At 49.6% G+C, this 10,936-nt stretch overlaps 24 non-coding genes and 7 pseudogenes across 24 annotated transcripts; all 31 read right to left on the reverse strand.

Moving 5' to 3' along the window:
* Positions 1–187: 187 nt before the first annotated feature.
* LOC128487088 (5S ribosomal RNA) lies at positions 188–306 on the reverse strand. Its single transcript, XR_008353228.1, has one exon. It is a non-coding gene; the product is annotated as a 5S ribosomal RNA (ribosomal RNA).
* Positions 307–530: 224 nt separating this feature from the next.
* LOC128485455 (5S ribosomal RNA) lies at positions 531–649 on the reverse strand. Its single transcript, XR_008351789.1, has one exon. It is a non-coding gene; the product is annotated as a 5S ribosomal RNA (ribosomal RNA).
* Positions 650–870: 221 nt separating this feature from the next.
* LOC128485040 (5S ribosomal RNA) lies at positions 871–989 on the reverse strand. The gene has a single exon (XR_008351396.1). It is a non-coding gene; the product is annotated as a 5S ribosomal RNA (ribosomal RNA).
* Positions 990–1,234: 245 nt separating this feature from the next.
* Positions 1,235–1,353, reverse strand: LOC128487100 (5S ribosomal RNA). Its single transcript, XR_008353229.1, has one exon. It is a non-coding gene; the product is annotated as a 5S ribosomal RNA (ribosomal RNA).
* Positions 1,354–1,580: 227 nt separating this feature from the next.
* Positions 1,581–1,699, reverse strand: LOC128486587 (5S ribosomal RNA). The gene has a single exon (XR_008352876.1). It is a non-coding gene; the product is annotated as a 5S ribosomal RNA (ribosomal RNA).
* A 227-nt stretch (positions 1,700–1,926) lies between these two features.
* LOC128488420 (5S ribosomal RNA) lies at positions 1,927–2,045 on the reverse strand. Its single transcript, XR_008353833.1, has one exon. It is a non-coding gene; the product is annotated as a 5S ribosomal RNA (ribosomal RNA).
* Positions 2,046–2,278: 233 nt separating this feature from the next.
* Positions 2,279–2,397, reverse strand: LOC128485514 (5S ribosomal RNA). Its single transcript, XR_008351845.1, has one exon. It is a non-coding gene; the product is annotated as a 5S ribosomal RNA (ribosomal RNA).
* A 251-nt stretch (positions 2,398–2,648) lies between these two features.
* Positions 2,649–2,767, reverse strand: LOC128485641 (5S ribosomal RNA). The gene has a single exon (XR_008351971.1). It is a non-coding gene; the product is annotated as a 5S ribosomal RNA (ribosomal RNA).
* Positions 2,768–3,015: 248 nt separating this feature from the next.
* On the reverse strand, positions 3,016–3,134 carry LOC128486842 (5S ribosomal RNA). Its single transcript, XR_008353119.1, has one exon. It is a non-coding gene; the product is annotated as a 5S ribosomal RNA (ribosomal RNA).
* A 221-nt stretch (positions 3,135–3,355) lies between these two features.
* On the reverse strand, positions 3,356–3,474 carry LOC128487111 (5S ribosomal RNA). Its single transcript, XR_008353230.1, has one exon. It is a non-coding gene; the product is annotated as a 5S ribosomal RNA (ribosomal RNA).
* A 218-nt stretch (positions 3,475–3,692) lies between these two features.
* On the reverse strand, positions 3,693–3,811 carry LOC128485918 (5S ribosomal RNA). The gene has a single exon (XR_008352244.1). It is a non-coding gene; the product is annotated as a 5S ribosomal RNA (ribosomal RNA).
* A 224-nt stretch (positions 3,812–4,035) lies between these two features.
* LOC128487212 (uncharacterized) lies at positions 4,036–4,144 on the reverse strand (annotated as a pseudogene).
* A 279-nt stretch (positions 4,145–4,423) lies between these two features.
* LOC128485127 (5S ribosomal RNA) lies at positions 4,424–4,542 on the reverse strand. Its single transcript, XR_008351477.1, has one exon. It is a non-coding gene; the product is annotated as a 5S ribosomal RNA (ribosomal RNA).
* A 215-nt stretch (positions 4,543–4,757) lies between these two features.
* On the reverse strand, positions 4,758–4,866 carry LOC128487213 (uncharacterized; annotated as a pseudogene).
* A 188-nt stretch (positions 4,867–5,054) lies between these two features.
* Positions 5,055–5,173, reverse strand: LOC128486607 (5S ribosomal RNA). Its single transcript, XR_008352895.1, has one exon. It is a non-coding gene; the product is annotated as a 5S ribosomal RNA (ribosomal RNA).
* Positions 5,174–5,418: 245 nt separating this feature from the next.
* On the reverse strand, positions 5,419–5,527 carry LOC128487642 (uncharacterized; annotated as a pseudogene).
* Positions 5,528–5,823: 296 nt separating this feature from the next.
* LOC128485937 (5S ribosomal RNA) lies at positions 5,824–5,942 on the reverse strand. The gene has a single exon (XR_008352263.1). It is a non-coding gene; the product is annotated as a 5S ribosomal RNA (ribosomal RNA).
* Positions 5,943–6,181: 239 nt separating this feature from the next.
* LOC128488421 (5S ribosomal RNA) lies at positions 6,182–6,300 on the reverse strand. The gene has a single exon (XR_008353834.1). It is a non-coding gene; the product is annotated as a 5S ribosomal RNA (ribosomal RNA).
* Positions 6,301–6,530: 230 nt separating this feature from the next.
* On the reverse strand, positions 6,531–6,649 carry LOC128485515 (5S ribosomal RNA). Its single transcript, XR_008351846.1, has one exon. It is a non-coding gene; the product is annotated as a 5S ribosomal RNA (ribosomal RNA).
* A 224-nt stretch (positions 6,650–6,873) lies between these two features.
* On the reverse strand, positions 6,874–6,992 carry LOC128485642 (5S ribosomal RNA). Its single transcript, XR_008351972.1, has one exon. It is a non-coding gene; the product is annotated as a 5S ribosomal RNA (ribosomal RNA).
* A 224-nt stretch (positions 6,993–7,216) lies between these two features.
* LOC128486891 (5S ribosomal RNA) lies at positions 7,217–7,335 on the reverse strand. The gene has a single exon (XR_008353163.1). It is a non-coding gene; the product is annotated as a 5S ribosomal RNA (ribosomal RNA).
* Positions 7,336–7,565: 230 nt separating this feature from the next.
* On the reverse strand, positions 7,566–7,684 carry LOC128484861 (5S ribosomal RNA). The gene has a single exon (XR_008351225.1). It is a non-coding gene; the product is annotated as a 5S ribosomal RNA (ribosomal RNA).
* Positions 7,685–7,906: 222 nt separating this feature from the next.
* On the reverse strand, positions 7,907–8,015 carry LOC128487214 (uncharacterized; annotated as a pseudogene).
* Positions 8,016–8,258: 243 nt separating this feature from the next.
* LOC128485882 (5S ribosomal RNA) lies at positions 8,259–8,377 on the reverse strand. Its single transcript, XR_008352209.1, has one exon. It is a non-coding gene; the product is annotated as a 5S ribosomal RNA (ribosomal RNA).
* A 221-nt stretch (positions 8,378–8,598) lies between these two features.
* On the reverse strand, positions 8,599–8,717 carry LOC128487124 (5S ribosomal RNA). The gene has a single exon (XR_008353232.1). It is a non-coding gene; the product is annotated as a 5S ribosomal RNA (ribosomal RNA).
* Positions 8,718–8,989: 272 nt separating this feature from the next.
* LOC128487215 (uncharacterized) lies at positions 8,990–9,098 on the reverse strand (annotated as a pseudogene).
* Positions 9,099–9,379: 281 nt separating this feature from the next.
* On the reverse strand, positions 9,380–9,498 carry LOC128485919 (5S ribosomal RNA). Its single transcript, XR_008352246.1, has one exon. It is a non-coding gene; the product is annotated as a 5S ribosomal RNA (ribosomal RNA).
* A 260-nt stretch (positions 9,499–9,758) lies between these two features.
* Positions 9,759–9,877, reverse strand: LOC128487136 (5S ribosomal RNA). Its single transcript, XR_008353233.1, has one exon. It is a non-coding gene; the product is annotated as a 5S ribosomal RNA (ribosomal RNA).
* Positions 9,878–10,120: 243 nt separating this feature from the next.
* Positions 10,121–10,239, reverse strand: LOC128485129 (5S ribosomal RNA). Its single transcript, XR_008351479.1, has one exon. It is a non-coding gene; the product is annotated as a 5S ribosomal RNA (ribosomal RNA).
* Positions 10,240–10,449: 210 nt separating this feature from the next.
* LOC128487569 (uncharacterized) lies at positions 10,450–10,558 on the reverse strand (annotated as a pseudogene).
* A 267-nt stretch (positions 10,559–10,825) lies between these two features.
* Positions 10,826–10,934, reverse strand: LOC128487217 (uncharacterized; annotated as a pseudogene).
* Between the last annotated feature and the right edge of the window lie 2 nt (positions 10,935–10,936).

Genomic DNA, 10,936 nt, shown 5'->3' on the forward strand with positions numbered 1-10,936 from the left:
TGCTGCTGCTGCTGCTGCTGCTGCTGCTGCTGCTGCTGCTGCTGCTGCTTGTCGTCAGACAAAAAGAATTATAAGCCCTGGGACAGGACAGAGAAGGTGAGAAGGTTCAAATAAGGGTTTAAAGCTTTGATGATGAGCAAGAAACACATGGCAAAAAGCTCTCCCCGGACTGTGAGAAAAAATTAAAAGCCTACAACACCTGGTATTCCCAGGCGGTCTCCCATCCAGGTACTAACCAGGCCCAACCCTGCTTAGCTTCCGAGATCAGACGAGATCGGGCGCTTTCAGGGTGGTATGGCCGCAGGTGTGAAATTTCTTTATTTTACTTCTCTTATTCTGTTGCTGCTGCTGCTGCTGCTGCTGCTGCTGCTGCTGCTGCTGCTGCTGCTGCTTGTCGTCAGACAGAAAGAATTATAAGCCCTGGGACAGGACAGAGAAGGTGAGAAGGTTCAAATAAGGGTTTAAAGCTTTGATGATGAGCAAGAAACACATGGCAAAAAGCTCTCCCCGGACTGTGAGAAAAAATTAAAAGCCTACAACACCTGGTATTCCCAGGCGGTCTCCCATCCAGGTACTAACCAGGCCCAACCCTGCTTAGCTTCCAAGATCAGACGAGATCGGGCGCTTTCAGGGTGGTATGGCCGCAGGTGTGAAAGTTCTTTATTTTACTTCTCTTATTCTGTTGCTGCTGCTGCTGCTGCTGCTGCTGCTGCTGCTGCTGCTGCTGCTGCTTGTCGTCAGACAGAAAGAATTATAAGCCCTGGGACAGGACAGAGAAGGTGAGAAGGTTCAAATAAGGGTTTAAAGCTTTGATGATGAGCAAGAAACACATGGCAAAAAGCTCTCCCCGGACTGTGAGAAAAAATTAAAAGCCTACAACACCTGGTATTCCCAGGAGGTCTCCCATCCAGGTACTAACCAGGCCCAACCCTGCTTAGCTTCCAAGATCAGACGAGATCGGGCGCTTTCAGGGTGGTATGGCCGCAGGTGTGAAAGTTTTTTATTTTACTTCTCTTATTCTGTTGCTGCTGCTGCTGCTGCTGCTGCTGCTGCTGCTGCTGCTGCTGCTGCTGCTGCTGCTGCTGCTGCTGCTGCTTGTCGTCAGACAAAAAGAATTATAAGCCCTGGGACAGGACAGAGAAGGTGAGAAGGTTCAAATAAGGGTTTAAAGCTTTGATGATGAGCAAGAAACACATGGCAAAAAGCTCTCCCCGGACTGTGAGAAAAAATTAAAAGCCTACAACACCTGGTATTCCCAGGCGGTCTCCCATCCAGGTACTAACCAGGCCCAACCCTGCTTAGCTTCCGAGATCAGACGAGATCGGGCGCTTTCAGGGTGGTATGGCCGCAGGTGTGAAAGTTCTTTATTTTACTTCTCTTATTCTGCTGCTGCTGCTGCTGCTGCTGCTGCTGCTGCTGCTGCTGCTGCTGCTGCTGCTGCTTGTCGTCAGACAGAAAGAATTATAAGCCCTGGGACAGGACAGAGAAGGTGAGAAGGTTCAAATAAGGGTTTAAAGCTTTGATGATGAGCAAGAAACACATGGCAAAAAGCTCTCCCCGGACTGTGAGAAAAAATTAAAAGCCTACAACACCTGGTATTCCCAGGCAGTCTCCCATCCAGGTACTAACCAGGCCCAACCCTGCTTAGCTTCCAAGATCAGACGAGATCAGGCGCTTTCAGGGTGGTATGGCCGCAGGTGTGAAAGTATTTTATTTTACTTCTCTTATTCTGTTGCTGCTGCTGCTGCTGCTGCTGCTGCTGCTGCTGCTGCTGCTGCTGCTGCTGCTTGTCGTCAGACAAAAAGAATTATAAGCCCTGGGACAGGACAGAGAAGGTGAGAAGGTTCAAATAAGGGTTTAAAGCTTTGATGATGAGCAAGAAACACATGGCAAAAAGCTCTCCCCGGACTGTGAGAAAAAATTAAAAGCCTACAACACCTGGTATTCCCAGGCGGTCTCCCATCCAGGTACTAACCAGGCCCAACCCTGCTTAGCTTCCGAGATCAGACGAGATCGGGCGCTTTCAGGGCGGTATGGCCGCAGGTGTGAAATTTATTTATTTTACTTCTCTTATTCTGTTGCTGCTGCTGCTCCTGCTGCTGCTGCTGCTGCTGCTCCTGCTGCTGCTGCTGCTGCTGCTTGTCGTCAGACAGAAAGAATTATAAGCCCTGGGACAGGACAGAGAAGGTGAGAAGGTTCAAATAAGGGTTTAAAGCTTTGATGATGAGCAAGAAACACATGGCAAAAAGCTCTCCCCGGACTGTGAGAAAAAATTAAAAGCCTACAACACCTGGTATTCCCAGGGGGTCTCCCATCCAGGTACTAACCAGGCCCAACCCTGCTTAGCTTCCAAGATCAGACGAGATCGGGCGCTTTCAGGGTGGTATGGCCGCAGGTGTGAAATTTTTTTATTTTACTTCTCTTATTCTGCTGCTGCTGCTGCTGCTGCTGCTGCTGCTGCTGCTGCTGCTGCTGCTGCTGCTGCTGCTGCTGCTGCTGCTGCTGCTGCTTGTCGTCAGACAAAAAGAATTATAAGCCCTGGGACAGGACAGAGAAGGTGAGAAGGTTCAAATAAGGGTTTAAAGCTTTGATGATGAGCAAGAAACACATGGCAAAAAGCTCTCCCCGGACTGTGAGAAAAAATTAAAAGCCTACAACACCTGGTATTCCCAGGCGGTCCCCCATCCAGGTACTAACCAGGCCCAACCCTGCTTAGCTTCCGAGATCAGACGAGATCGGGCGCTTTCATGGTGGTATGGCCGCAGGTGTGAAAGTTCTTTATTTTACTTCTCTTATTCTGTTGCTGCTGCTGCTGCTGCTGCTGCTGCTGCTGCTGCTGCTGCTGCTGCTGCTGCTGCTGCTGCTGCTGCTGCTGCTTGTCGTCAGACAGAAAGAATTATAAGCCCTGGGACAGGACAGAGAAGGTGAGAAGGTTCAAATAAGGGTTTAAAGCTTTGATGATGAGCAAGAAACACATGGCAAAAAGCTCTCCCCGGACTGTGAGAAAAAATTAAAAGCCTACAACACCTGGTATTCCCAGGCGGTCTCCCATCCAGGTACTATACAGGCCCAACCCTGCTTAGCTTCCGAGATCAGATAAGATCAAGCACTTTCAGGGTGGTATGGCCGCAGGTGTGAAAGCATTTTATTTTACTTCTCTTATTCTGTTGCTGCTGCTGCTGCTGCTGCTGCTGCTGCTGCTGCTGCTGCTGCTGCTTGTCGTCAGACAAAAAGAATTATAAGCCCTGGGACAGGACAGAGAAGGTGAGAAGGTTCAAATAAGGGTTTAAAGCTTTGATGATGAGCAAGAAACACATGGCAAAAAGCTCTCCCCGGACTGTGAGAAAAAATTAAAAGCCTACAACACCTGGTATTCCCAGGCGGTCTCCCATCCAGGTACTAACCAGGCCCAACCCTGCTTAGCTTCCGAGATCAGACGAGATCGGGCGCTTTCAGGGTGGTATGGCCGCAGGTGTGAAAGTTCTTTATTTTACTTCTCTTATTCTGTTGCTGCTGCTGCTGCTGCTGCTGCTGCTGCTGCTGCTGCTGCTGCTTGTCGTCAGACAGAAAGAATTATAAGCCCTGGGACAGGACAGAGAAGGTGAGAAGGTTCAAATAAGGGTTTAAAGCTTTGATGGTGAGCAAGAAACACATGGCAAAAAGCTCTCCCCGGACTGTGAGAAAAAATTAAAAGCCTACAACACCTGGTATTCCCAGGTGGTCTCCCATCCAGGTACTAACCAGGCCCAACCCTGCTTAGCTTCCAAGATCAGACGAGATCGGGCGCTTTCAGGGTGGTATGGGCACAGGTGTGAAAGTTTTTTATTTTACTTCTCTTATTCTGTTGCTGCTGCTGCTGCTGCTGCTGCTGCTGCTGCTGCTGCTGCTGCTGATGCTTGTCGTCAGACAAAAAGAATTATAAGCCCTGGGACAGGACAGAGAAGGTGAGAAGGTTCAAATAAGGGTTTAAAGCTTTGATGATGAGCAAGAAACTCATGGCAAAAAGCTCTCCCCGGACTGTGAGAAAAAATTAAAAGCCTACAACACCTGGTATTCCCAGGCGGTCTCCCATCCAGGTACTAACCAGGCCCAACCCTGCTTAGCTTCCGAGATCAGGCGCTTTCAGGGTGGTATGGCCGCAGGTGTGAAAGTTCTTTATTTTACTTCTCTTATTCTGTTGCTGCTGCTGCTGCTGCTGCTGCTGCTGCTGCTGCTGCTGCTGCTGCTGCTGCTGCTGCTGCTGCTGCTGCTGCTGCTGCTGCTGCTGCTGCTGCTGCTGCTGCTGCTTGTCGTCAGACAGAAAGAATTATAAGCCCTGGGACAGGACAGAGAAGGTGAGAAGGTTCAAATAAGGGTTTAAAGCTTTGATGATGAGCAAGAAACACATGGCAAAAAGCTCTCCCCGGACTGTGAGAAAAGAAAAAGCCTACAACACCTGGTATTCCCAGGCGGTCTCCCATCCAGGTACTAACCAGGCCCAACCCAGCTTAGCTTCCGAGATCAGACGAGATCGGGCGCTTTCAGGGTGGTATGGCCGCAGGTGTGAAAGTTTTTTATTTTACTTCTCTTATTCTGCTGCTGCTGCTGCTGCTGCTGCTGCTGCTGCTTCTGCTGCTGCTTGTCGTCAGGCAGAAAGAATTATAAGCCCTGGGACAGGACAGAGAAGGTGAGAAGGTTCAAATAAGGGTTTAAAGCTTTGATGATGAGCAAGAAACACATGGCAAAAAGCTCTCCCCGGACTGTGAGAAAAAATTAAAAGCCTACAACACCTGGTATTCCCAGGCGGTCTCCCATCCAGGTACTAACCAGGCCCAACCCTGCTTAGCTTCCGAGATCAGGCGCTTTCAGGGTGGTATGGCCGCAGGTGTGAAAGTGTTTTATTTTACTTCTCTTATTCTGTTGCTGCTGCTGCTGCTTGTCATCAGACAGAAATAATTATAAGCCCTGGGACAGGACAGAGAAGGTGAGAAGGTTCAAATAAGGGTTTAAAGCTTTGATGATGAGCAAGAAACACATGGCAAAAAGCTCTCCCCGGACTGTGAGAAAAAATTAAAAGCCTACAACACCTGGTATTCCCAGGCGGTCTCCCATCCAGGTACTAACCAGGCCCAACCCTGCTTAGCTTCCAAGATCAGACGAGATCAGGCGCTTTCAGGGTCGTATGGCCGTAGGTGTGAAAGTTTTTTATTTTACTTCTCTTATTCTGTTGCTGCTGCTGCTGCTGCTGCTGCTGCTGCTGCTGCTGCTGCTGCTGCTGCTGCTGCTGCTGCTGCTGCTGCTTGTCGTCAGACAAAAAGAATTATAAGCCCTGGGACAGGACAGAGAAGGTGAGAAGGTTCAAATAAGGGTTTAAAGCTTTGATGATGAGCAAGAAACACATGGCAAAAAGCTCTCCCCGGACTGTGAGAAAAAATTAAAAGCCTACAACATCTGGTATTCCCAGGCGGTCTCCCATCCAGGTACTAACCAGGCCCAACCCTGCTTAGCTTCCGAGATCAGGCGCTTTCAGGGTGGTATGGCCGCAGGTGTGAAATTTATTTATTTTACTTCTCTTATTCTGTTGCTGCTGCTGCTGCTGCTGCTGCTGCTGCTGCTGCTGCTGCTGCTGCTGCTGCTGCTGCTGCTGCTGCTGCTGCTGCTGCTGCTGCTGCTGCTGCTGCTGCTTGCTGCTGCTGCTGCTGCTTGTCGTCAGACAGAAAGAATTATAAGCCCTGGGACACAGGACAGAGAAGGTGAGAAGGTTCAAATAAGGGTTTAAAGCTTTGATGATGAGCAAGAAACACATGGCAAAAAGCTCTCCCCGGACTGTGAGAAAAAATTAAAAGCCTACAACACCTGGTATTCCCAGGTGGTCTCCCATCCAGGTACTAACCAGGCCCAACCCTGCTTAGCTTCCAAGATCAGACGAGATCAGGCGCTTTCAGGGTGGTATGGCCGCAGGTGTGAAAGTATTTTATTTTACTTCTCTTATTCTGTTGCTGCTGCTGCTGCTGCTGCTGCTGCTGCTGCTGCTGCTGCTGCTGCTGCTGCTGCTGCTGCTGCTTGTCGTCAGACAAAAAGAATTATAAGCCCTGGGACAGGACAGAGAAGGTGAGAAGGTTCAAATAAGGGTTTAAAGCTTTGATGATGAGCAAGAAACACATGGCAAAAAGCTCTCCCCGGACTGTGAGAAAAAATTAAAAGCCTACAACACCTGGTATTCCCAGGCGGTCTCCCATCCAGGTACTAACCAGGCCCAACCCTGCTTAGCTTCCGAGATCAGACGAGATCGGGCGCTTTCAGGGCGGTATGGCCGCAGGTGTGAAATTTATTTATTTTACTTCTCTTATTCTGTTGCTGCTGCTGCTCCTGCTGCTGCTGCTGCTGCTCCTGCTGCTGCTGCTGCTGCTGCTTGTCGTCAGACAGAAAGAATTATAAGCCCTGGGACAGGACAGAGAAGGTGAGAAGGTTCAAATAAGGGTTTAAAGCTTTGATGATGAGCAAGAAACACATGGCAAAAAGCTCTCCCCGGACTGTGAGAAAAAATTAAAAGCCTACAACACCTGGTATTCCCAGGGGGTCTCCCATCCAGGTACTAACCAGGCCCAACCCTGCTTAGCTTCCAAGATCAGACGAGATCGGGCGCTTTCAGGGTGGTATGGCCGCAGGTGTGAAATTTTTTTATTTTACTTCTCTTATTCTGCTGCTGCTGCTGCTGCTGCTGCTGCTGCTGCTGCTGCTGCTGCTGCTGCTGCTTGTCGTCAGACAAAAAGAATTATAAGCCCTGGGACAGGACAGAGAAGGTGAGAAGGTTCAAATAAGGGTTTAAAGCTTTGATGATGAGCAAGAAACACATGGCAAAAAGCTCTCCCCGGACTGTGAGAAAAAATTAAAAGCCTACAACACCTGGTATTCCCAGGCGGTCCCCCATCCAGGTACTAACCAGGCCCAACCCTGCTTAGCTTCCGAGATCAGACGAGATCGGGCGCTTTCATGGTGGTATGGCCGCAGGTGTGAAAGTTCTTTATTTTACTTCTCTTATTCTGTTGCTGCTGCTGCTGCTGCTGCTGCTGCTGCTGCTGCTGCTGCTGCTGCTGCTTGTCGTCAGACAGAAAGAATTATAAGCCCTGGGACAGGACAGAGAAGGTGAGAAGGTTCAAATAAGGGTTTAAAGCTTTGATGATGAGCAAGAAACACATGGCAAAAAGCTCTCCCCGGACTGTGAGAAAAAATTAAAAGCCTACAACACCTGGTATTCCCAGGCGGTTTCCCATCCAGGTACTATACAGGCCCAACCCTGCTTAGTTTCCGAGATCAGATAAGATCAAGCACTTTCAGGGTGGTATGGCCGCAGGTGTGAAAGCATTTTATTTTACTTCTCTTATTCTGTTGCTGCTGCTGCTGCTGCTGCTGCTGCTGCTGCTGCTGCTGCTGCTGCTGCTGCTGCTTGTCGTCAGACAAAAAGAATTATAAGCCCTGGGACAGGACAGAGAAGGTGAGAAGGTTCAAATAAGGGTTTAAAGCTTTGATGATGAGCAAGAAACACATGGCAAAAAGCTCTCCCCGGACTGTGAGAAAAAATTAAAAGCCTACAACACCTGGTATTCCCAGGCGGTCTCCCATCCAGGTACTAACCAGGCCCAACCCTGCTTAGCTTCCGAGATCAGACGAGATCGGGCGCTTTCAGGGTGGTATGACCGCAGGTGTGAAAGTTTTTTATTTTACTTCTCTTATTCTGTTGCTGCTGCTGCTGCTGCTGCTGCTGCTGCTGCTGCTGCTTCTGCTGCTGCTTGTCGTCAGACAGAAAGAATTATAAGCCCTGGGACAGGACAGAGAAGGTGAGAAGGTTCAAATAAGGGTTTAAAGCTTTGATGATGAGCAAGAAACACATGGCAAAAAGCTCTCCCCGGACTGTGAGAAAAGAAAAAGCCTACAACACCTGGTATTCCCAGGCGGTCTCCCATCCAGGTACTAACCAGGCCCAACCCTGCTTAGCTTCCGAGATCAGGCGCTTTCAGGGTGGTATGGCCGCAGGTGTGAAAGTTTTTTATTTTACTTCTCTTATTCTGTTGCTGTTGTTGCTGTTGCTGCTGTTGCTGCTGTTGCTGCTGTTGCTGCTGCTGCTGCTGCTGCTGCTGCTGCTTGTCGTCAGACAGAAAGAATTATAAGCCCTGGGACAGGACAGAGAAGGTGAGAAGGTTCAAATAAGGGTTTAAAGCTTTGATGATGAGCAAGAAACACATGGCAAAAAGCTCTCCCCGGACTGTGAGAAAAGAAAAAGCCTACAACACCTGGTATTCCCAGGCGGTCTCCCATCCAGGTACTAACCAGGCCCAACCCTGCTTAGCTTCCGAGATCAGACGAGATTGGGCGCTTTCAGGGTGGTATGGCCGCAGGTGTGAAAGCTCTTTATTTTACTTTTCTTATTCTGTTGCTGCTGCTGCTGCTGCTGCTGCTGCTGCTGCTGCTGCTGCTGCTGCTTGTCGTCAGACAGAAAGAATTATAAGCCCTGGGACAGGACAGAGAAGGTGAGAAGGTTCAAATAAGGGTTTAAAGCTTTGATGATGAGCAAGAAACACATGGCAAAAAGCTCTCCCCGGACTGTGAGAAAAAATTAAAAGCCTACAACACCTGGTATTCCCAGGCGGTCTCCCATCCAGGTACTAACCAGGCCCAACCCTGCTTAGCTTCCGAGATCAGACGAGATCGGGCGCTTTCAGGGTGGTATGGCCGCAGGTGTGAAAGTTTTTTATTTTACTTCTCTTATTCTGTTGCTGCTGCTGCTGCTGCTGCTGCTGCTGCTGCTGCTGCTGCTGCTGCTGCTGCTGCTGCTGCTGCTACTGCTGCTGCTGCTGCTGCTGCTGCTGCTGCTTGTCGTCAGACAAAAAGAATTATAAGCCCTGGGACAGGACAGAGAAGGTGAGAAGGTTCAAATAAGGGTTTAAAGCTTTGATGATGAGCAAGAAACACATGGCAAAAAGCTCTCCCCGGACTGTGAGAAAAAATTAAAAGCCTACAACACCTGGTATTCCCAGGCGGTCTCCCATCCAGGTACTAACCAGGCCCAACCCTGCTTAGCTTCCGAGATCAGGCGCTTTCAGGGTGGTATGGCCGCAGGTGTGAAAGTTCTTTATTTTACTTCTCTTATTCTGTTGCTGCTGCTGCTGCTGCTGCTGCTGCTGCTGCTGCTGCTGCTGCTGCTGCTGCTGCTGCTGCTGCTGCTGCTGCTGCTGCTGCTGCTGCTGCTGCTGCTGCTGCTGCTTGTCGTCAGACAGAAAGAATTATAAGCCCTGGGACAGGACAGAGAAGGTGAGAAGGTTCAAATAAGGGTTTAAAGCTTTGATGGTGAGCAAGAAACACATGGCAAAAAGCTCTCCCCGGACTGTGAGAAAAAATTAAAAGCCTACAACACCTGGTATTCCCAGGTGGTCTCCCATCCAGGTACTAACCAGGCCCAACCCTGCTTAGCTTCCAAGATCAGACGAGATCGGGCGCTTTCAGGGTGGTATGGGCACAGGTGTGAAAGTTTTTTATTTTACTTCTCTTATTCTGTTGCTGCTGCTGCTGCTGCTGCTGCTGCTGCTGCTGCTGCTGCTGCTGCTGCTGCTGCTGCTGCTGCTGCTGCTGCTGCTGCTGATGCTTGTCGTCAGACAAAAAGAATTATAAGCCCTGGGACAGGACAGAGAAGGTGAGAAGGTTCAAATAAGGGTTTAAAGCTTTGATGATGAGCAAGAAACTCATGGCAAAAAGCTCTCCCCGGACTGTGAGAAAAAATTAAAAGCCTACAACACCTGGTATTCCCAGGCGGTCTCCCATCCAGGTACTAACCAGGCCCAACCCTGCTTAGCTTCCGAGATCAGACGAGATCGGGCGCTTTCAGGGTGGTATGGCCGCAGGTGTGAAAGTTCTTTATTTTACTTCTCTTATTCTGTTGCTGCTGCTGCTGCTGCTGCTGCTGCTGCTGCTGCTGCTGCTGCTGCTGCTGCTGCTGCTGCTGCTGCTGCTTGTCGTCAGACAGAAAGAATTATAAGCCCTGGGACAGGACAGAGAAGGTGAGAAGGTTCAAATAAGGGTTTAAAGCTTTGATGATGAGCAAGAAACACATGGCAAAAAGCTCTCCCCGGACTGTGAGAAAAGAAAAAGCCTACAACACCTGGTATTCCCAGGCGGTCTCCCATCCAGGTACTAACCAGGCCCAACCCAGCTTAGCTTCCGAGATCAGACGAGATCGGGCGCTTTCAGGGTGGTATGGCCGCAGGTGTGAAAGTTTTTTATTTTACTTCTCTTATTCTGCTGCTGCTGCTGCTGCTGCTGCTGCTGCTTCTGCTGCTGCTTGTCGTCAGGCAGAAAGAATTATAAGCCCTGGGACAGGACAGAGAAGGTGAGAAGGTTCAAATAAGGGTTTAAAGCTTTGATGATGAGCAAGAAACACATGGCAAAAAGCTCTCCCCAGACTGTGAGAAAAGAAAAAGCCTACAACACCTGGTATTTCCAGGCGGTCTCCCATCCAGGTACTAACCAGGCCCAACCCTGCTTAGCTTCCGAGATCAGGCGCTTTCAGGGTGGTATGGCCGCAGGTGTGAAAGTTTTTTTATTTTACTTCTCTTATTCTGTTGCTGCTGCTGCTGCTGCTGCTGCTGCTGCTGCTGCTGCTGCTGCTGCTGCTGCTGCTGCTGCTGCTGCTGCTGCTGCTGCTGCTGCTGCTGCTTGTCGTCAGACAGAAAGAATTATAAGCCCTGGGACAGGACAGAGAAGGTGAGAAGGTTCAAATAAGGGTTTAAAGCTTTGATGATGAGCAAGAAACACATGGCAAAAAGCTCTCCCCGGACTGTGAGAAAAAATTAAAAGCCTACAACACCTGGTATTCCCAGGCGGTCTCCCATCCAGGTACTAACCAGGCCCAACCCTGCTTAGCTTCCGAGATCAGGCGCTTTCAGGGTGGTATGGCCGCAGGTGT

The sequence above is a fragment of the Spea bombifrons genome, chromosome 3 (assembly GCF_027358695.1).
Source record: "Spea bombifrons isolate aSpeBom1 chromosome 3, aSpeBom1.2.pri, whole genome shotgun sequence".
In the NCBI taxonomy this organism is placed as follows: domain Eukaryota; kingdom Metazoa; phylum Chordata; class Amphibia; order Anura; family Pelobatidae; genus Spea; species Spea bombifrons.